This window comes from Alosa alosa, chromosome 21 (genome assembly GCF_017589495.1).
Source record: "Alosa alosa isolate M-15738 ecotype Scorff River chromosome 21, AALO_Geno_1.1, whole genome shotgun sequence".
Taxonomy (NCBI): Eukaryota; Metazoa; Chordata; class Actinopteri; order Clupeiformes; family Clupeidae; genus Alosa; species Alosa alosa.
In genome coordinates this window covers 14,118,612-14,126,111 of record NC_063209.1, presented here as the reverse complement: position 1 = coordinate 14,126,111, position 7,500 = coordinate 14,118,612, and positions in this window count along the sequence as shown.

Below are 7,500 nucleotides of genomic sequence, written 5' to 3'. Positions count from 1 at the left end.
CAGTCTGTCCTTATCAAGTACAATCAGAGGAAAAGCACCTTTCCATTGCCCTGTAAACATTTAATTTTGATCATAACTTAAGTACATGCATCATATGTATAATATACTGTATGAGTCTATGCGTTGTCCTTTGCAATTAGATTACATTAGGAGAAGGTCAAGAGAAGACCAATACAATGTTATGGGCTGGCTACACCAGGCACATAACTGAAGCATTCCGTTTGTGGAGCATCTGCTGCAACAATTAGCTTCCACTGTAATCAGTGGAATTAGACCAGTGTTCTAAAACTATGTTTACACACCGTGGACATTGTGCTTCAGTTGCAGACGTAGTATAGCCCGGCTGTAAGCCAATCACAATGCCTGCTGGAGAGGCAGAACAGAGTATGGGTTATGTATGTGATACTGAGTCGGAGAGCAACCATTTTGGTCATGAAACCCAAAGCCTTTGTTCTGTGTTCAGACACGGAAGAGGAGCTGTTACCTCTCACCACGAGAGAACGGCAGACATTCGGCCCTCAGAGACACACGAGAAAAGAGCTGAGATCAGTGTCCCGCCAGATCACCGTTACCCAAAACTCTCTCTGCCTCGACCCCTCACCCGAGAATCACCAAATTCTGAATGTTTACAACTCTCATGCCCCTCCCCCACTACCACCGAGCACCCTCTCATCGAGTTTGTGCTTGTCAGTGCGCCCCAGACTGCACCAAACTGTGATTGACAGTCAGATCTCACACAGCCCTGCTCTGATTGGACCAGAAGAACCGGGAGCTGTGGATTTTTGCAAAACAAATAACATGCTCTAGTTGGAGGTAGAAGTGAGAGTTTTTTTTCTAAAACCGGCTGATTTATGTTGTTCTGTTGGAGCATAGTGTCGGTTTCAGTGAATATGATCAAAAAAATCTTGCCAACTGCAGCTTTAACCTTTCATCAGAAGTGAGGGCTGTACCTTTAAGGGAACACCCCCTTTAATGCTCACTGATGCTACAGAAGGTACTGTTAGATTTTAGTGGTTTTCTGTATGTCATTCTTTTGGTTCTTTGTTTAAGATACTGCAGAAACTGTGAGGACAGGACGTTTATTGTAAGCAGACAGAATGTTGTCACTTTACAATAGCAAATGGTGTACCTAACTAATTGTTCCCCACAAGAGACATCTTAATTGAATAAGGCTATATCACCCGTTTCCCCCCCCTCCAATTTGACCCCAGACATGAATGTATATTCTGGTATTATAATTAGCCAGGAGTTTCCTAGTTCTTGGCTTCAGTTTCTTACCTTGGCTTCACCTTGCAACATTGTGCTGTGCTGTGCGTACAACAGGATTACCAAAACTCTGTTGTTACATCCAGAATAAAGAACTATTCTTTCGCAAGCCAGCCTCAAGTTTTTACCTGCTCTTAACTACACTGGAATCTACTCGGTCAACTGTGTCTCCATTTGGGATTAAGGAGACAATTTCAATATCATTCTTCAGTACTGTAATGAGAACATTCTGAACACAAAAACAGACTTGAGTATTTCCTCAAGGTCTCATCAGACCCAAACAATGGCTGCATGCCTACACTAATCCCCATTAGACGGCAAACGTAACAAAGACTGAACAGCGCTGAAATAATTAGTCACTCGCTGAGTCATGCCTCAGTTGTGGTCACATCCAATAAAGGCCTCAAAGTGCTTTTATACTGGTGATGACACCGCAGCAACCTCATTCCATTAGCAGGCTGGTGTTTGGCAGCTCTTCTCAGAGTTCTCTTATTAAATTCAAGGGCAGGTCTTTGGAGATGACGATCAGATGGGTTTGTCTGTTGGATGTGTTTATGCTGGAGGGGGGATGAAAAAGAGAAAAAAAGAGAGGGAAAGAGAGAGAGAGAGAGAGAGGGATAGAAAGAGAGAGAATAAAAAAATAACTTCTTTGAGCTGTTATCTGTGCAACACACAGAAACAGACAATGAGACGTTAAATGAAATCTGTGATTGGGCTTTGATTTGAGCTGAACGCGCTCCGCTCTGAGCACCCAGACAAATTAGCAGAAGTCTGCGATTAGATGCGTATGTGGGTCTCGGAGGAAGCGTATGGAGATCTCAAACGGCCAGACGAGCTTTCATCCTCCAGCTCACAGCACCTCTTTTACACTACCTGTGGAGAGAAGCCTGATGTTCAATTAGCCATGCTCTGTTTCGTTATTTCTCTGCTCTCATGCTCTCTAAATATCTCCCTCACACACACACACACACACACACACACACACACAGACAAACAGAGAGAGAAAGAGACACACACACACATTAATGGTAGTCCTTTTAATAACAGATCTCATGCCAGAAGTGTGATTTGATCCACCCATAATATGCAGTATACTGTACATGGGTAAAGACACTGCAGACTCTTAACAAGACCAGCAGCTAGAGTTGGTAAGAGGAGAAGGCACTTGTAAAAGAAGAGGAGGGAAGTACAATATACTGTTCACCAGAGGAGGGCACAGTGAGCCACGGCCCCATACTACTGTACATCTGGCACACTGAGACAAGGCCCCATACTACATCTGGCACACTGAAGCCCCATACCTCATCTGGCACACTGAAGCCTCATACCTCATCTGGCACACTAAGGCCCCATGGCACACGTCATCTGGCACACTGAGGCCCCATACTACTGTACATCTGGCACACTGAGACAAGGCCCCATACTACATCTGGCACACTGAGGCCCCATACCTCATCTGGCACACTGAGGCCCCATACTATATCCCCCATACTACATCTGGCACACTGAGACCCCATACTACATCTGCCACACTGAGGCCCCATACTACTGTACATCTGGAACATTGAGCCAAGGTCCCATACTACATCTGGCACACTGAAGCCCCATACCTCATCTGGCACACTGAGACCCCATACCTCATCTGGCACACTGAGGCCCCGTACTACTGTACATCTGGCACACTGAGACAAGGCCCCATACTACATCTGGCACACTGAGGCCCCATACCTCATCTGGCACACTGAGACCCCATACGTCATCTGGCACACTGAGGCCCCATACCTCATCTGGCACACTGAGGCCCCATACTACATCCCCCATACTACATCTGGCACACTGAGACCCCATACTACATCTGCCACACTGAGGCCCCATACCTCATCTGGCACACTGAGGCCCCATACTACATCCCCCATACTACATCTGGCACACTGAGACCCCATACCACATCTGGCACACTGAAGCCCCATACTACATCTGGCACACTAAGGCCCCATACTACATTTGCCACACTGAGACCCCATACTACATCCCCCATACTACATCTGGCACACTGAGACCCCATACTACATCCCCCATACTACATCTGGCACACTGAGACCCCATACTACATCCCCCATACCTCATCTGGCACACTGAGGCCCCATACCTCATCTGGCACACTGAGACCCCATACTACATCTGGCACACTGAGACCCCATACTACATCTGGCACACTGAGACCCCATACTACATCTGGCACACTGAGGCCCCATACCTCATCTGGCACACTGAGACCCCATACTACATCCCCCATACTACATATGGCACACTGAGACCCCATACTACATCTGGCACACTGAGACCCCATACCTCATCTGGCACACTGAGACCCCATACTACATCTGGCACACTGAGACCCCATACTACATCTGGCACACTGAGGCCCCATACTTCATCTGCCAAGGACAAGTGAATACTGCAGCAGTAGACTTCTGCTGAGTCATATAACAGATACATAAGGTGACTGAGTGAGCTCATTTATTGTACTTAGTTGTATAGTAGTTAGCAAACTATATTTAGAGGGTCCACTTTTTCAGGAAATTCATTGAGACGCTAAGATCATTTACAGGGATTGGCTGATTTTCATCAATGCCCTGGATGTTTTTAGAACCTCCACAAAAAATGAAAATCCTGTAGTTCTCACCTAACACAATCCCATTACTGTCAACGATGAGCTGTGAAGGATTTTTTTCTGGTTTGGACATTATCACACCTCCAACACAATGGGATGTGATCATTTGATACTACTACTACTTCAACTACAACTAAGTGCTTATAAGTGCCCTGCAGCTTTAAGAGATAAAGTGATATTTTTGTACTGAATGACTGGGTCTGAGTACACTCCCAGCATGAGGTCTGATTATCTGACTTTTCATTAGTTGATGCAATGGTACATCAACGCAATCAGACCTGTTGGAGTTTTTTTTTGGTGTTTGAATTTTTCAATTATTGTTTTTGCAAGCGCATGCTTTTCAAACACAAGGCGTCAGTGAGTGTAAACATCAATAAAAAAACAGCTTGACTGTTGCCGCTGGAGACGAACATCAGGAGGTGTGTTTAGTCTCACTAATGGCATGAAATTACGTTGCTGATTATGACTGATTATAACGACCTGCTTCCTGTTTGCACAGTCAGTCAGCTGCAGCACAGAGGGAGCTTGTCCTGCACTAAACACAGTGGAGGAATGCATCAGTCCTGTGTGACCCCAAAACCATATAAGAAAGCTTGATACTGCATTGGGCGTACGTAAATAGCGCCGCCATCTTGGTGGGGGCAACAATAACTGGAGGCCAATGGAGAAGCATGTAACTCTGACTGGAAATCAAACATGTGTCTCTGATTGCCGGCAAGTGTTGCCCATAGACAGGAAACGTGTTGCCCCCAGCAATATGACGGCCGCGTTTATGTATGCCACCTAATAGAACTCGAGACCAATGCGGTATCTACTGTAGCTTTCTAATATCTATGCCTGAAACACCACAGAAGAGGAGTGCTTCAGTCCTGTGTGACCTCAAAACACAACAGAAGAAGAGAAGATCAGTCCAATCTACTCTCAAAACACAACAGAAGGTGTGCTGTGGCGCAACTGGCTACAAGGCCTGTACCATATTCGGGTCCAAGTGCCTACTGCGATCGGGGTTCAAGTCCGACCTGGGTCATTTCCCAATTCCACTACATCTCTGTCTTTCACTCATTTCCTGTCAGTCTCTCACTCTCCTATTACAATGAAGACAAAAACAGCCCCAAAACAACAAGAGCACAGAGGTATTTCACAATACCTAGATAAGGGATTAAGCTGGAATTGTTTGGTTATCTTGGCTGAATTTAGCCTGGACTTGATTTCACAAAAGAGATGGCACATAAGTTACCATGGGGATTTATTCTGTGCAGCTAGTCTGGTCCCGACCAGGCGAAAAGCCAGGCTTAGTTACTTCTAACATTAATTATGTTGTCTTAATGGTTCAGCCAGCTGTCATTCAAATCAGAACTCCATGTGAATTTTCTAAAAGCTTTATTACATTTATATACTATTTGCTAAAGGTATTTGCTTACAAAACACAACAGATTGTCTGCCTAATACCATATGATTATCATTTTAATTTAGCCTTATTGTTAGTTGTTCTTAGTTCTTAGTTCTTACTTAGTTGTTTGCTTATTTTGTTGGTAGACGTTTAATGAATATTTTCAAAGGTGTTGAATTCGGTTTAAAGACATTATAAAGGCATATAGTCATACTATGTGTATATTTGCAGTGTCAAGCGCTTTCTTAATGACATTGTGTGCCGAGATAAGGAAGCACTCACTTGTGGGTGCATATGTAAATTTGCATTCAGTTGGTCCACCTCGCCTACTCTCGTTGTTTTACAGAAATAGCCATGTTTCTCCGTTCAAAAAAGGACAACTTAACTACATAATTGTTAGTCTATATCAAAAGCATTTTTTCACTTTGTGTGAATGACACTATTTTCCAAGTCTTTTTTTATTCCAACAGTGGGTCCTTTAGAGGAAAAACGAGAATGCCAACGTATCCTGAATTACTTACACCTGACTTGACATAGTCGCTCCTACTCATCCTGGATTGGTGTTAATGAAACGTGTTGAGCTGGGATGACTAGACAACGCTAGGTCAAGCCTTGCTTTATTAATTATCTTGGATTTAATAATTTCGCCTTTGTGAGATACCCCTCTGATCAGTCCAATCTTCCATCAAAACACCACAGAAGAAGAGCAGATCAGTACAATCTGCCATCAAAACACCACAGAAGAATAGTGTGTCAGTTCAATCTGACTCCACAAACACCACAGAAGAAGAAAACAAAGATGGGTCCAATCTGACCTTTAGACACCATAGAAGAAGAGAGTGTCGGTCCAATATACTCTCCATCTGCCCTCTGGGCACCACAGAAGAAAAGTTCATCAGTTCAATTTGAAATCAAAACACAACAGAGGAAGAAAATGTGTGTTTACTCTGTGGAGAATTCTTTCGCCACCAGTGGCCCAGGGCTTGGAGCAGAGGAGTGGCCATTAATCATTGCCAGAAGTGTTGACAAACAAGCAGGCCAGGAGAACAATCAGACACAATCAGATGCTCACAGATGCATTCTGTCTCTCTGTCTGAGTCCGTCCCTGTGGACCCAATCTTCTTTGGCTTCCACAGAGCCAAGGGAAGGCCACAGCTCGGTGTTTGTGTTTTGTTAACCAGTGTGTGTGTGTGTGTGTGTGTGTGTTATGTTAAACAAACAGTCCAAATGGGAGTTGTTAGTGATGGAGATGGTGAGATAGAGTGTATACTTGTGTGGGTTTGCATATGAACATCTGTATGTGTGTGTGTGTGTGTGTGTGTGTGTAGGAATATCTGAGTGCCTGAGGGTTGACAATAATGGTGTGTTCAATAAACCCTATGATCTCTGGAACATATAATGAGGGCCCAACACGCTTTCCCTTGTGAATCCAGACATAAGTCAGAGATAAGTCAGATCAATCGGACACTCACCCACTCTCTCTCTCTCTCTCTCTCTCTCTCACACACTCACACACACACACACACACACACACACACACACACACACACACACACACACACACACACACACAGTCTCATTCATTAATAGCTGTCAAAAGGACAGGATAGCTTTTATTTGTGGTTTTATGTGTGTGTGTGTGTGTGTGTGTGTGTGTGTGTGTGTGTGTGTGTGTGTGTGTTTTATGAATCCAATACAAAACTCACAATAGCCTTATGATCCTATGATCCTATGATAACTTTTCCTTGCATGATGACCTCAGAACCTATTCAGAGTCTCTCTCTCTCTCTCTCTCTCTCTCTCTCTTTTCACACACACACACACACACACACACACACACACACACACACACACACACACACACACACTCTCTCTCTCTCTCTCTCTCTCTCTCTCTCTTCTCCTGTGACTGGGCATGGTTATAGTGCTGGGACATTAAGGCCTCAGGGGAGACATTCACACACAATATATTTAATTGCAGCAAACGATAGAGAGGCATAAATCAGGAGTGAGTCACAGCGTGACTGGCGGGCAGTGCAGCAGCTACCAGGGGCTATTACTGAAGCACGGCCGCTCCCGAGCCCTCATCAGATGCTGTGGGAGCACGACACAGAGAGGAATGACAGGGTGATGTTCGTGTAATACAAAGACAAAGAATGTGTGTGTGTGT